The sequence below is a fragment of the Tupaia chinensis genome, unplaced genomic scaffold (genome assembly GCF_000334495.1).
Source record: "Tupaia chinensis unplaced genomic scaffold, TupChi_1.0 Scaffold000028_1, whole genome shotgun sequence".
Lineage (NCBI taxonomy): Eukaryota > Metazoa > Chordata > Mammalia > Scandentia > Tupaiidae > Tupaia > Tupaia belangeri.
The window spans coordinates 3,897,757-3,912,648 of NW_006159458.1; the positions used below are offsets into that span (position 1 = coordinate 3,897,757).

Genomic DNA, 14,892 nt, shown 5'->3' on the forward strand with positions numbered 1-14,892 from the left:
ATTTTGGGCATGTACACACAAGTGCCTGGTGTGAGTTTTTAGCCACCAAGTCTAGGACTCAAACCATGGTCAACTATGTGGGAGTCCAGCGATGTAACCGTTACACCATCTGCTGATCCCCCGACAGTGTCTTAACTCTGTGATTTCCAATACCTCCCTCCCCACCCCCAGCCCTGCTTTGGCCAGTCCCAGAACATGGCCACTCCAAGCACATGATGTATTCAGGGAGGTTTTCGGATACACACGCAGAACTTTCCAGTGTGGGTCAGTATCAGAGAGCAGCACATTTTACCACTGTGCCACCATCTGGTCTCTGTTTTTATTACTTAATAATATATCATGGACTCTTTGTACATCAGTATATAGATCAACCTCATTCTTTGATAGTCACATAGTACTCCACTGCCAGGAACCACAATTTATTACACACACACACACACACACACACACACACATATCCTTTCTGTCTTAAAAATAAATATTTATAAAAACATTTTATAATAAAATTATAATTATAGTATCATACTATTTTAACATCATTTTAGCATTCAATATATTTCCTATGCTATTTATTAGATGGTACCTAAAATAGTCCTTTCATTACTAGAATGATAGATATCACCTAGATGTACCATCATTTATTTAAATGAGTCTGTTACTGGAACTCTTCCTACAATCCCTTCCCCATTCTCCAGGTGAGCAGATACCAGGCCTTCTGGCTCTTCTAAGCCAGAAATATATGCTCCTCACTTAATATACTCACCTCGAAGGGCCAGCAGCTGGTGTGGTGGTTAAGGCGATGGATACTCCCACATGACCGACCACAGTTCAAGTCTTGGACCTGGTGGTGACTTGCTTTCTCACTTTCCCTCTCTCTCTATCTCTGGTCAAATTAAAATAAATGAATGAATAAATAAAATTAAATAAATGATGTTTGTTTGTTTGTTTGTTTTTTAAAAAAATACCCCAGGACTGGCAGGTGGCATGGTGGTTAAGGACACTGGACTCCCACATGGCTGACCACAGTTTGAGTCCCAGACCTGGCGGCTTGCTTTCTTACTTTCTCTCTCTCTCTCTCTCTTTCTCTGTCCCTCTCTGGTTAAATTAAAAAGAAAGGAAGAAAGAAAAATTCTTAAAAAAAAATAAATAAAAACTAATTTCAACTCATATTCTGATTATTTGCTTAGATTTCCTACGCTGTGCTTAACAGTCATTTGCATCTTTTATCTCTTTCTCTCCCAAAAAGCACAATATCGTGCTAATAGTTTGTTTTTATTAAGTGTTTATAGCCCCTCCCCTTTGTTTTAGGTTAGAGGTTGGCAAACTACAGCCTGCAGGACAGGTCCAGCCCTCGACCTGCTTTTATAAAGTCTTATTGGAGCACAGTCATGCTCATAATTTATGTATTGCCTGTGGCTGCTTTTATACTAAAACGGCAGTATTGAGTGATCATTGAAGAGATCTTACAGCCTGTAAAGATGAAGATATTTACTCTCTGGCCCTCTGCAGAAAAGATGTGCCAACCCTTGTTCAGTTTTAGTAAGGAAAGAAATGTGTCTCTTGGCCTCAATCCATTAAACCACTTACTGCCTTTCCTCTTGTCTTATGAAATCCATAAGCCTTATAATTGTGAATTATTTTGAGAATATTTATCAAAAAATAGAATCTTGGTTCAGGAAGTGTCAGGTATCAGCTTAAGGGTCTTGTAGTAAGCTCATGCACAACCAAAGAAGTGTCTAGACCCTTGTCAGAAACTGTTTGCATTGAAAAATAATAACCCGACTTCTTAGATCTGTATACAGATTCTTGGAGCTTGGTTAATGTGGATCTGCTACGTGGAGAACCGTTTGTGTTCTACCCTACTGAAATTAGTTTTTCCTTCCTTAATGTTTCCAGGATTCCATTCTCTGTTACATGTATTTCAACTGGCCTTGGGTTCATTTTTTTACAAGTAGACTTCCAGACAGAGTTGCAAACGCCCTGTGGTGAGGAATTCTTTTGTCCTCCTCTGTTGCTTCCATAGAGTTTTCTCAAAGTAGGTACCGATACATGGTAATTGAACTAACGTTGTTAACGTAAGCATGAAAAACATCATTGGTATTTATAATAACATTGATAAATAGAATATCGATGAACAAAGCCTCACCAAAGATAATTCATAAGGGACTTCACACATATCTACATTTATTCTGTTCTGTTTATTCTGCTTTTATCCCTATTCAATTGCTCATATATCTGTACCAAAAGGAAGTCATTTCAAGAATGCCTACTATACAATAGTACTCTGTTGCTTAAAAACAAAGCAAAGCAAAACAATTCTCTTGAAAAAGTGCCTTGTCTGGCTGAGATCAAGCAATTTTCTCAAGAAATTAGCATTATTGTGAGCCACAAAACCCTCTGGTTTATTTCCTGAACTATTCACTGGACTGTAACACTTCAACAGGTAATGAATCCTTTCAACAATAGAAGTGACAGATGATCCAACAGAACTCTGGTTTTCACCTGTGTGACAAAATATTTACGAGCCTAACTAGAAAACAAAACATTTTGGGTACTTTATCTGTCTTTGTGTAGGTAGAACTCTTGGTTGCAATGTGATAGAAATGCAGCTTAGCCTAAAGGAAGGGGGATGGGGAGAGGAGGTTGCTCTTTCACAAACTCCAAAAAGGAAGTGAATAACCAAATGATGGGGAAATTTGGGAGGCAGCTGGGCCTCTGGAACAATGGGAGCAGGGGCTGGAAGGCTGCCAAGACTCCCTCCTTCTCCTCTTGAAACCTCTGCTTCTCTCCAGATATTCCCTTCGCTCTTGCCCACCTTCTCTACTAGGTGAGCAGCTCCCAGATTGCTGATCCACGTAAGTGGGAAGAGTGAGTAAACGAAAATTGTTGGTTTAAATCACTGCAATTTTTTAAAAAGAAAAGAATTATTTTTATCGAACTTTATTTATTTATTTATTTTAATTTGACCAAGGAAGGATAGAGAGAGAGAAGGAAAGTGAGAAAGCAAGCCACCAGCTCCAGGGTTTGAACCATAGTTGGCAACGTGGGAGTCCAGCACCCTTAACCACCACACCACCTGCCAGCCCCAAGTCACTGCATTTTAAGGAAAGTTGCATTTTAAGGTTGAAGAAACCTAACCATACACGACTGTTTTTCCTTTCTTAAATCTTACAGCTTTATCCATAGACAGGGACAGCCCCTCTCAACTTTAATTAGAAAAATCCCTGGGACAGGGCCAGCAGGTGGTATGGTAGTTGAGGTGCTGGACTCCCACAGGGCCGACTGCTATTAGAGTCCCAGACCAAGTGGCTTGCTTTCTCACTTTCTCTCATTCTTTCTCTGTTCTCTCTGGGGAGTGCACATGCCCTATAGAAAATTAAATAATAATAATAAATAAATAAAATTAAGTAAATAATCCTTTAAAAATAAAGAAAAAAAAATCCTGGGGAAAGTGTTGGTTTCAGGTGAGATCAAAGCTATCAGGAAGATGTGGTCTTGTAGGAAAACAATGGTTCCTGCCATAAGCATGGGCTTTGAGAGGGAGAGAGAGGGAGTGCAGGAGAGAGCTCCTAGGAGAAGGAGGCTGATAATCCCATAGAGGTTCTCTGCCTTCTTTTGAGGGCATGGGCTATCCTATTCACAAATTCCTAAACTTCTGAAATAGAGAGCTAATGAAGAACCACACGCTGTTTACCTCAGAGAACACACTTTCTTTAAGACTAGCACAGGTGCCTCTCAGCTAAAGGCAAGGAGAGGCCAAATGTTCACACTCTTCTGAAGGCAGTCAATGACAATGGGCTTCCCAGCAGAGAGCATGGAGATCTCACGGCTCCTAAACTGAGTGACACCTGAAATGGGCCATCCTTATAAACACTGTGGTAGAACTGGTCCATTTTCTTTTAGGAATAGGCTAAAACTCTAGGACAACCTTATGATCTCTCCAAGTCCCACCATAGGACTGCTGCCAACCTTCGTACAAATCAGTAAACCACAGGACCAGCAGATGGCATAGTGGTTGGATGGCTGGACCTCCATGTGATTGACCCTGGTTCAAGTCCCAGACCCAGTGGCTTGAAGCTCATACCGGGTGCGTGTGTGCCCAGTGTTCCAAGAGGAGAATGGAGAAGGGATTACAGTATGGCCATCCCCCCCCCCCGGGGGGGTGATTTCTTGCTTTCTTGTCTCTCTGTCCTTTCTGCAAGTATATGTGCCCTGTAACGGAAATCCCTCTTAAAAAAGAAGGAGGAGGAGGAGGAGGAGGAGGAGGAAGAGGAGGGAATCACGCCTTCCTCAAGCAGACACAGCACTCACTCAGCTCTCTAGGACCATGCCAGGACTACTGTGTCAAGCACTGACTTTCAGACTCCTCTTGCCCAGGCACCCTTGTGCAGGGGTCCACAGATGCACAGGCATCTACAGGAGCCCTACTCAGAGGGAAATAGGGTAGGCAGGCTGCTCCTTCTCCAAAAGCAAAGATTTCCAACATCAGTAAAAGTGGGGCCCGGCCTTGCTCAATATACCCTGAATGTCTGTACTCTATGGCAGAAATGGAAAGGTTCAAAGCTATCATAGTAGAGAGGAAAATGTAAATACCAGGGACTGTATAGGGGGGGTGGGTTGAAAGGGCTAAGGGAAGAAATACTAACACACATAAGAACGTAATGTTCTCTGTTGAAAATTATGCATATGGTAATATCCTTGATTTGATTGTCATGGACTACATGTATACTTTGAAAAACCAAGTTGGTGCTATACAGATGTACAACAATTAAATGTGAATAAGAAATCATTAAATAAATAAATAAATAAAAAGACTCGAGTGGTAGTTGGGCCAAATAATTGAAGCCTGTAGCAGGAATAGCAGCAATGGCTGAATTTAAAGGACTCCAGGGATGAACAACCCAGCTTTAGGTACTGGAGCAATAGGAATGGATGACCCAGCTCTAGGTACTGGAGCACTAGGAATGGACGACACAGCTCTAGGTACTGGAGCACTGGGGATGGACGACCCAGCTCTAGGTACTGGAGCACTGGGGATGGACGACCCGGCTCTAGGTACTGGAGCACTGGGGATGGACGACCCGGCTCTAGGTACTGGAGCACTAGGGATGGACGACCCGGCTCTAGGTACTGGAGCACTAAGGATGGATGACCCGGCTCTAGGTACTGGAGCACTGGGGATGGACGACCCAGCTCTAGGTACTGGAGCACTAGGGATAGGCAATCTAGCTCTAGGTACTGGATCACTGGGGATGGACAACCTGGCTCTAGGAACTGGAGTACTAGGAATGGATGACCCAGCTCTAGGTACTGGAGCACTAGGGATAGGCAACCTAGCTCTAGGTACTGGAGCACTGGGGATGGACGACCCGGCTCTAGGAACTGGAGCACTGGGGATGGACGACCCAGCTCTAGGTACTGGAGCACTAGCAGCATTTGTAGGTGGAGAGACCAACAGAAAACTACACTGAGCAAAAGCAGAAGCACCACTGCGCCACTGAGGTTTCTGCAACAATTCAAGGAGCAATGGTGATAACAATCCATGGTTACATCTCTTCCAACTTAAAAAAAGGGACCAGCAGATGGCATAATGGCTATGTTGTTGGACTCCCATGTAGTCAACTGCGGTTCGAGTACCAGACCCGGTGGCTTAAACTCACACTGGGTGCATGTGCGTGTGTGCCCAAGATTCCAAGAGGAGAATGGAGGAGAAGGGATTATGGCGTGACCGTTCCCCCTGGGGGGGGTGATTTCTCGCTTTCTGTCTCTCTGTCTCTCTCTGCCTTTCTGGTGAGTGCACACACCCTATAGCAACCCCCCCCTCCCCAAAAGGTGTTTCTGGTCAATAATTTATGTAACAGAATGCCTTGGTAGAGATAAAACTTTCTGTCACCATTCTTTTAACCTTAAAAATAATCTTTCAGGACCAGCAGATAGCATAATGGTTACATCACTGGACTCCCACATAGTCAACCATGGTTTGAGTCCCCAACCCCTGGCTTAAAACTCATACTGGGTGCATGTGTGTGTGCGCGCATGCTCAAGATCCAGAGAAGAGAATAGAGGAGAAGCGATTGCGGTGTGGTCATACCCCCCCGGGGGGGGTGATTTCTCATTTTCTGTCTCTTTGTCTCTGTCTCTCCAGTGAGCACATGCACCCTGTAGCAAATAGCTCTCTAAATAAATAAATAATAATAATCTTCCTTTGACAGGTGTGGTTGTATACACATTTAACACAGTTAGTCTTAGAAAAAGCAATGTTAAGATTTAGAAATGCCATTCATAAAAGATTATAGACTAGCCACTCTTGAAGAAAGTGACACCCCTCATTGTCCTCAGAAGGGGAGGAATCAGTATATCTGGGGTCAGCGCTTAACTGAAAGGCCATGGCACTCTGAAGCAGAAATAGGGCAGGAAAAATACTGAGTCACTGGAGAAGTCATGATGCATTTTTGAATATAAAAACAGAAAAATACGTCCTGACTTTTCCGGCGACACAATAATTGGGGACAGGATCTGCAGAGGCATGGGAACTTGAGTGTGCCTTCTGACTGCAGTACAAGATCAATGGTCACCTGGGGAGATCCTGGAGCTGTAACCAGGGGACAGGTCTGCTGCGAGTGACCAGCACCTAAAGCAACAGCCAGGCTTAAAAGCCATCACCCCAGCACTGCAGGCCAGGGGATGAATGCCCAGGCAGTCTGCTACTTTGCCGTTAGATCCCCATTTATTTTTGTGCTTCGAAGGAGCCGCCCATGAATGTTCCAGTCCCAGTGTGAGTCAGAGTCCTTTTCCCCAAGTGCTGCTACAGTGCTGCAACCATTCTGGGCTCTGCCCTGCTTTCTGGACTCTGTCTGAGACAATTCAATTCCCCTGGCTGCTGCAAGAATTAGGGGCTGGGCAGAGTTTCCTGCTCAGACACTAGCCTAGAGAGCCAGGATTACAGAGGGTGGAGTATTGGGAGAGACCTGCGTGCTAGTTATGTGAGTATATGACAAAAAGTGACATTCGGATCACTGAAGAAAAGGATGGACTATTCGAAAATATTGGGGGAAATGTTAGAGCCTTACCTCATTGCCTCTAAAATTATGGGCAGGCCAACAACTGAAATTTTAAAGCATAAACATAATAAATAGGAAAAAACATAACACTGAGTGCAATCAATGGAAAACTCACATGTGGCAAAAAACTATATTTGGAGTTTTAAAAGGTTTGTGGGAAAATGGAATTAACGTAGAATTTTGTTTTGGTGCAAAAAATTGAAACTGATACTTGTTTTTTCTTTTTCTTTTTCTCTCTCTCTTTTTTGGAGAGATTTTTGCTATTGGGTGTGTGTGTTTGCTGGAGAGACAGAGAGACAGAAAGCGAGCAATCACCCACCCCCCAACCCCCCGGGGGAAGGTCATGCCATAGTCCCTTCTCCTCCATTGTCCTCCTGGGATTTGAGGCATGCACACACACTTACCTGGTGTGTTTCAAGCCACCAGATCCAGGACTCCAACTGCGAGTCCAGCCCCTTAACCACTACGCCACCTGCTGGCCCCTGTTTTTTCTTAATATGCATTTTTTGCATGAATTGTTTGAAGACCAGTTGTTACATAAGGTTGAAAGACAAGTGACAAACTGAGGAAAACATTAATAAAACTATACAAGGCAAAGGTTAATCTTAGAATAATAAAAGAGCTTATACAAAACTAGAAGAATTTTTAAAAATCCAATAGAAAAAAAATGGATAGAAGTCAGGTAAGTTTGAAATGCAAATGATCATTAAGCATACAGAAAATGTTCGACTCATTAATATTTAAAAAGGTAAATGAAGCAATATTGAAATAATTTTCAGCTATCAGATTGGCAAAGGTTTCTGAAGATGAATGGGACTCGCACATCGATGACGGGTGGGAGAGACAAGCGTTCCATGCCTTTTCTGGAGGCATGTGGAAAGGCGCTATTTTGCCAAAGGGCAGTTTGACAAGAAGTATCAAAACATGGGGAGTCCATGCTCTTTGTGCTATACTTCTATGTGTGTGACTACGTTGAGGTAATACACAAATCTGAAGATATATTTTCATATTCTTTGCTTGTAATTCTGAAAAACAGAAAAGAACCTTACTGCCCCTGAGTAAGGGCCAGTTAAGTAAACGGTGGTACAAGCACCCAGAGAATATTGTGCAGCCCTTAGAGAGTGATGTGTCAATACAAAGAGAAAGATGGCTTTAATATGGACGTCTTGAGGCTCATGGCATTTGAGTATGTCAGTCGTTATCCTTCCTCGGCAGCAGTTTCTGATAATTCCCTTTTCTTTTTTAAAGTTTATTAATTTACTTCTTTTGAGAGGGAGAGGGGAAAACAAGCACCCTCAACAGGATTTCATGCCACAATCCTTCCCCAAGCCGTCCCTGCCAGCCAGGATCCTGTGTATACGCACGTGTATGAGTCTGGCATGTACAGGTCAACCTAGGAACCAAACCCTGTCTTCCACATGGCTTCCAGCACTGCCAATCAGCGTACTACCACTGCACCACCACAGCTGGGTCAATTCTCCCCTTATTAACATAGACTTTGGCATCTGCCTCATAGTCTTCCAAACCACTATCGTCTGAGGAGATTTAAATATCTTTGTGGGCAAATCACCTCATTTCTAGGCTCAGGAATTTTTCAATTCCTTGTTTAGAATAAAATACTGTAGACTGATACTTTGCAGTCACCTGGTTTTACAGCCACAGTAGGCACAAAGTGCCCCATCTCTAAAATTACTGGATGAGGTGTCCTCTCTCTGACCACATTCTCTTTTCCTCTCAACTGGCCTATATCTCATCCACCTCTCCTCCTCATTAGACTTAACGACTCACCGTCCCAGACATTGTCTTGTACTGTGTTGTAGCACTGTATTATCAACACTGTATTGTATACTCCTCTCCCTCACTGCATCTCTTACCCTTTGTGGGTCGGATTACTGGTTTTTTGGTTTTCACTTTTTGCTTTTCTTCCCAGGCTACCAAGTATCACAAGAATATCACATCCTGGCAGGTAGGTACAACTATAAATTGATATTCACTAACTTCACTGGGCCCTTGTCTTGGATTCAGGGCCTGAGACAAGGATTTTTTAAAAAATTACTTATTTGGAAATCACCCCAGGTAGAGGTATGAAGAAGGAAGAGAGAAGAGAAGAGAGGGAGGAATGTGAGAGGAACAAGAAGTGAGAGAGGGAGAAAAAAGTGGGAGGAGGATCAACCCAGGGTGTGTGTGAACAGATTACACAGTGGGCAACAGGGCTCAGTTGTACCAGGAACCTCGGAGACTGTGCTAAGCCCCGTGTGAGTTGGCCGCCCCATTCCTCTCTGTCATTGGTTGAGGACTGCTCTCAGCAGCAATAGCTTGCTTTCACTCCAGCCTGCCTTGAGCACAGGTTACACAAGCTCCCAACCACAGAACGCCTTCAGGCAGGTCACAATCCTTGCAAGAGTTTTTTGCCATAGGGTGGGTGCTACCATGCCTCATATCTATTTTAAATTATTTATTTAATTTAATTTATTTATTATTATTATTATTATTAATTTGCTATAGAGCACATGTGCTCACCAGAGGGAGGCAAAGAGAGGCAGAGAGAGAGAGAGACAGAGAGAGAGAGAGAGAGAGGGAGAAAATGAGAAAGCAAGCTGCCAGGTCTGGGGCTTGAACTGCAGTTGGCCATGTAGAAGTCCCACATCCCCTGCCAGCCCTGGGACCTGCAATACCAAGCTCTAACTCAGCACTGAGTGCCCAGGGGTATTGATGGGGCACCACCAGCAGGTGCTGCAGCTCTCGTGGCTGGCATCCTTATCATGTCAGTAATCCCCTCATCATGTCCCAGTAGCCATTTAGAAATTCCTCCAGTCACTTCAAACCTTGATGTACTTTGTTGTTCCCTCATTCTTAGCTGATGGCCTCGCCGCGGAGTCCACAAAAAAACCACTAAAGATCTCAGGAGGGAACTCCCCAAGTTTCTGGCATCAAATCTAACACCTGCCACATCAGACTATCACTTCTCCCCTCTTCAGTAGAACAGAAATCTCTCTTCCACCAAAGGCCAAACTTCCATGCCTTTTTTTTTTTTAAGTTTATTTATTTTTCCATTAGAAAAAGAGAGACAGACAGACACCTCCAACAAAGTTCTCATGCTGTCATTGGCCCTCAGCCTCAGTCGGCCCAGCCCATGGGCACATGTGCACCCAGCATGCACAGGGAGGCTCTGGGACACGAACTCAGAATCTTCCCAGCACTGCAGAGCGTTGTTAGCACTGCTCCTCCATCTGGCTCTGCCTCTTCTTGTCCCTGCCCTAGTACCTTCTTGTCACTCTCCTCAGTCATCGCCTCCCCTCTTAGGAGTCTTCAAACCCTCTTTTGCCACTTCTCTCCCATCCTAAAACAAATAACCCTCCCTAGAATCCACCTCCCCTTCAACCTACTGTCCTGTCTTTTGCCTCCCTTTAACATCAGATTTATCGAAAGCGCATCTTATAAAATTGTGGCCTCAAGTCCTTCTCCTCCCAATTGCTTCTTCATTTTTTTTTTTTTAGTTAGAGAGATTTTTGCTATTGAGTGTGTGTGCTTGTCAAAGAGACAGAGAGGGGGGATGGCCATGCCACAATCCGTTCTTCGTTCTTCTCTCAGGATTTTGGGCATGCACACACACATGCTGGCGTGAGATTCAAGTCTCTGGGTCCAGGACTCAAACCACAGTCGACCATGTGGCAGTCCAGTGCCTTAACCACTCTACCACTGCTGGCTCCTCCCATTTACTTCTTAGTACTATATGGCAACTGCTTCCATTAAAACCGCACATGATGTCCTTGAGGCGGAAGTCAGAGGGCCCCAGTCCCCGCCTTTCTTGCCCTCTCCATGCCGTTTGATTCAGGTGAGTTTCTCCCTCAGCTTTCTATGACAGCTGTTCGTTTGGATTCTATCTTTTCTCTTTGGCCATGCCCTCTCAGTCTCTTCTTTCATTTTTTTTTTTTTTTGGAGAGGTTTTTGCTACAGGGCGTGTGCGCTCACCAGACAGAGAGAAACATAGAGACAGAAAGCGAGAAATCACCCCCCCAGGGGGGATGGCCACGCCGCAATCCCATCTCCTCTATTCTCCTCTCGGGATCTTGGGCACGCAGGCACACGTGCCCGGCATGAGTTTTAAGCCACCGGGTCCGGGACACGAACCGCGGTCGACTACATGGGAATCCAGCGATATAGCCATTACGCTAACTGCTGGTTCCCGCATTTTTTTTTCCCAATCACATTATTTCAGCCCTCCAGCATTCTTTACTAGTGGTTTTATCCACTTTCACTTCTTTAATTACCATGCCAAAGCTGATGGCTTTTAGATCCGCAGAAACAGCCTGGATTTCTCTCCTGAACTTCAGACTTAACTATGCATTTACTTAATGCACACACTCAATTCTGCCATTTTAATCAAGTCATTAAACTCCCCCAACCTGTGTTCTTGGGTATAAAATGGAACCGGGAGCACCTAGCTCTTACATCTCTTTTTAAATACTTGGTTTTTTTTTTTTTTTTTTTGAGAGATTTTCACTGTAGGGCGCGTGCGCTCGCCAGACAGACAGAGAGAGACATAGAGACAGAAAGCGAGAAATCACCCCCCAGGGGGGATGGCCACGCCGCAATCCCTTCTCCTCCATTCTCCTCTCGGGATCTTGGGCACGCACCCACACGCACCCAGCGTGAGTTTTAAGCCACCGGGTCCGGGACTCAAACCACGGTCGACTACGTGGGAGTCCAGCGACATAGCCATTACGCTAACTGCTGGTTCCCAAATACTTGTTTATTTTGACATAAGCATAGAGTCACAGAAAATGGAAAAGATAGGACTCAAAAGACACATTTTTTTAAAGATTTTTTTTTAATTGCCAGAGAGGACATGCACTCACCAGGGTGAGACAGAGGGAAGGAACGGGAGGAAGCGCACCTCAGTGAGGCTAGTCACACAGCAATTTCTTCTCAATTTATCCAAGTCCATGGGGATTTGGGGCACACGCGCGCATGTGTCCAGTGTATTTTCCAAGACACCAGCGCTAAGATTTGAACTGTGGTTGGCCATGTGGGATTTGGCTCATCTCAGCCAGTAGGTTATAGAGACAGCCTTTGTTTAAAGATCTTAATTGCTTCATTTGAGATTCTAGAATTGGGCAACACTTCATTCCATAAAGTCTAACAGGTGTTCTGATGAACCGAGCAGAGAAGGTTGGTTTCACAGACACAAAAGTGCTGAAGAAAGCAGAAACAAAGAACAAAAAAAAAGTGGATCGGTCATTTCAGTTACTCTCCTTGCAAGGCAGGACAAGGAGACAGACGAATAGAAAAATAACCAATCACTTAACATCAGATTACTTCAGAGTACATTTTGTCGGAAGGATTAAAGGCAGAGGGGGCTTCCTCATAGTGTCTATTAAAACTGGCCTTCTGGGGGAAACTGACTGTTAACACTCTCCTGATTTATCAGAGTGGTAACAATCAATTACTTCGATGCCAATTTAACTTTGGTTTGGTGATGTGGATCTTTAGGACGAGTGATTCTATTTTGATTTTCAGTCTGGTCTGCTGGACCTGACGCAGTATCCTAGTCCAGAACAATGACCTGCAATTTTTTTTTAATAGTACACAGAGGGGGACCAGCAGGCGGCAGTGTTTAAGACGCTAGACTCCCATGAGACGGACTGAGGTTTGAGTCCCAGATGTGGTGGCTTGTTTTCTCACTTTTCTTTTCTCTTTCTCTTAGTCTCTCTCTGGTCAAATTTAAAATAATAATAAATACAATTAATAAAATAATCCTTAAAAAGGAAACAGTAGGGACCAGCAGTTGGCATAATGGCTATGTTGCTGGACTCCGATGTAGTTGACTGTGGTTCAAGGCCTGGACCCAGTGTCTTAAACTCACACCCAGTGCGTGTAGCATGCGTGCCCAAGATCCTGAGAGGAGAATGGAAGAGAAGGGATTGTGGTGTGGCCATCCCCCCTGGGGGGGTGATTTCTCACTTTCTGTCTCCTGTCTCTCTCTGTCTTTCTGGCGAGCACACGTGCCCTATAGCAAAAACCTCTCAAAAAAAAAAAAAAAAAAAAAGGAAATAGTATTTAGAGGTGTCCTTCTCTCAGTCATCCCCCATAGTTACATTTTATATAACTTAAGTAAGTACATTGTCAAAACCAGGGAGTTGAGGGGCCAGCAGGTGGTATGGTAGTTTAAAGGCACTGGATTTCCACATGGCTGACTGTGGTTGAGTCCCAGACCTGGAGATTTGCTTTCTCACTTTCCCTTTCTCCCTCTCTCTGGTCAAATTAAAAAAATATCAATAACAAATGGAATGAAAAAAATATTTTTTAAAAACTAGGGGGTTGAAATTGAAATACTGCATATACTGTGTGTCATTTTATCATCTGTGTCGATTCATGGAACTGCCACTATGATCAAAATCTAGAACTACTCTATTATGACAAAGAGTTCCCTCATTTACATTTCTTTATAAATGTTTCTTTAAAAAAAATTCTTATCAGAGCCTTACAAGAAGGGACACGTTATTTGTCTTTGTGCTCTCAGGGTCCACCAGATGCCTTCCTGCTAGTTGTGCTAAATGTTTGGGAAAGCAAGGGCAGAAGAAAGGAAGGGAGGGTCCCTCCCTGGAGCTCAGAGCCATCAGCCTGGGGTCCAGGACAAACCACCTTATCGCTGAGCTCCACACCTGTTGCCAGAAGCCCAAGGACAGACGTCCTTCCCTGGGTCTACATCCCGTAAAATGAGATGTTGGCAGACACAGGCTAGGAGTCAGCTGGTGAGACTGACCTCATATTAATTCCAATAATCACAGCCCTTGTCTGTAGCAAAGAGGAAGAACTTTCTCAGTCCACTACCTTTTTTGGGAATCTCTCACATCACACCACACATCACACCACATGGCCAGTTACCACTCCACCTATCTGCTGTCTGGCTGCTCTGCCTCACATCATCGGCACATTCCTGAGCTCAGGCCAGCACAGGGGAGCCCAACCTGGGCTCGGCTTTTCTACTCCTTGGCTAGTGTCTGGGACAACGTTTGTCTCAAGGCCCAAGAAAAGAGTTCAGTCCTGGGGTATGATTTTAAAGTTCGGCTTAATAGTAACTACTCTTGATAGGAAGTGTTTCTTTGTTCGGGAATTATCCTAGACCACAGGAGAACACTGAAACTGGGAGGAAAAGCAAAACAGAAGAAAACAACTGAAGAAATTGCAGAGACATCTATACATATATTCAGGGCTATGAGCCACACATAAAATGTATGTGTGTGCGTGTGTGTGTATTTACAACCAAACTATAATTACTATTGGAAAGAGAAATAAAAGGATGCTTATGCAGCAGTGACCCATGTTCTTATAATAAGTTTTAATCAGAGCAAAAGTCAAATTTGTGTTCCCTTAAATAGCATGGTTAAAGTCTCTGAAATGAGATACTTTAGTTTGGAATTTTTGCGTCAGCAATGAGCAATGTGTGTTGTCTAGCCTGCAAGTCTCAAAGAGCTATTATTTGATTTCCAAGCCTGAAACTCATTTATCAATTGTAGTGTATAAACTCGGTGCAGCAATTTGTGAGTGACGTCATGCTTCCAGCAGGGTGGTTTGGAAATGGTCCAGAAGGGGATTCATTAGAATGAAGGAAGTAAGAGGCGTGGGACTAAGGCAATACCTGGGCCCCTTTGTCCTGGGACATGTGGAGACTTGGACGTACAGTGGGTCTTGCACATAGAGTCAAGGGCCCAGTTGATCTCACGTCTGAGCATATTTGATTTTAAAGCTCTGTGTATACAGAAAGCACATACAGAAAGGATATGTTTAGGACTTCAGGGATTTTTTTTTTTTTTTTTTTTTTTTTTTT

At 43.9% G+C, this 14,892-nt stretch overlaps 1 pseudogene; it reads left to right on the top strand.

Annotated features, from left to right (window-relative positions):
- Positions 1-4,892: 4,892 nt before the first annotated feature.
- The window catches only part of LOC102482010 (nuclear receptor-binding factor 2-like), a 37,601-nt pseudogene continuing 27,601 nt past the window's right edge, over positions 4,893-14,892 (top strand).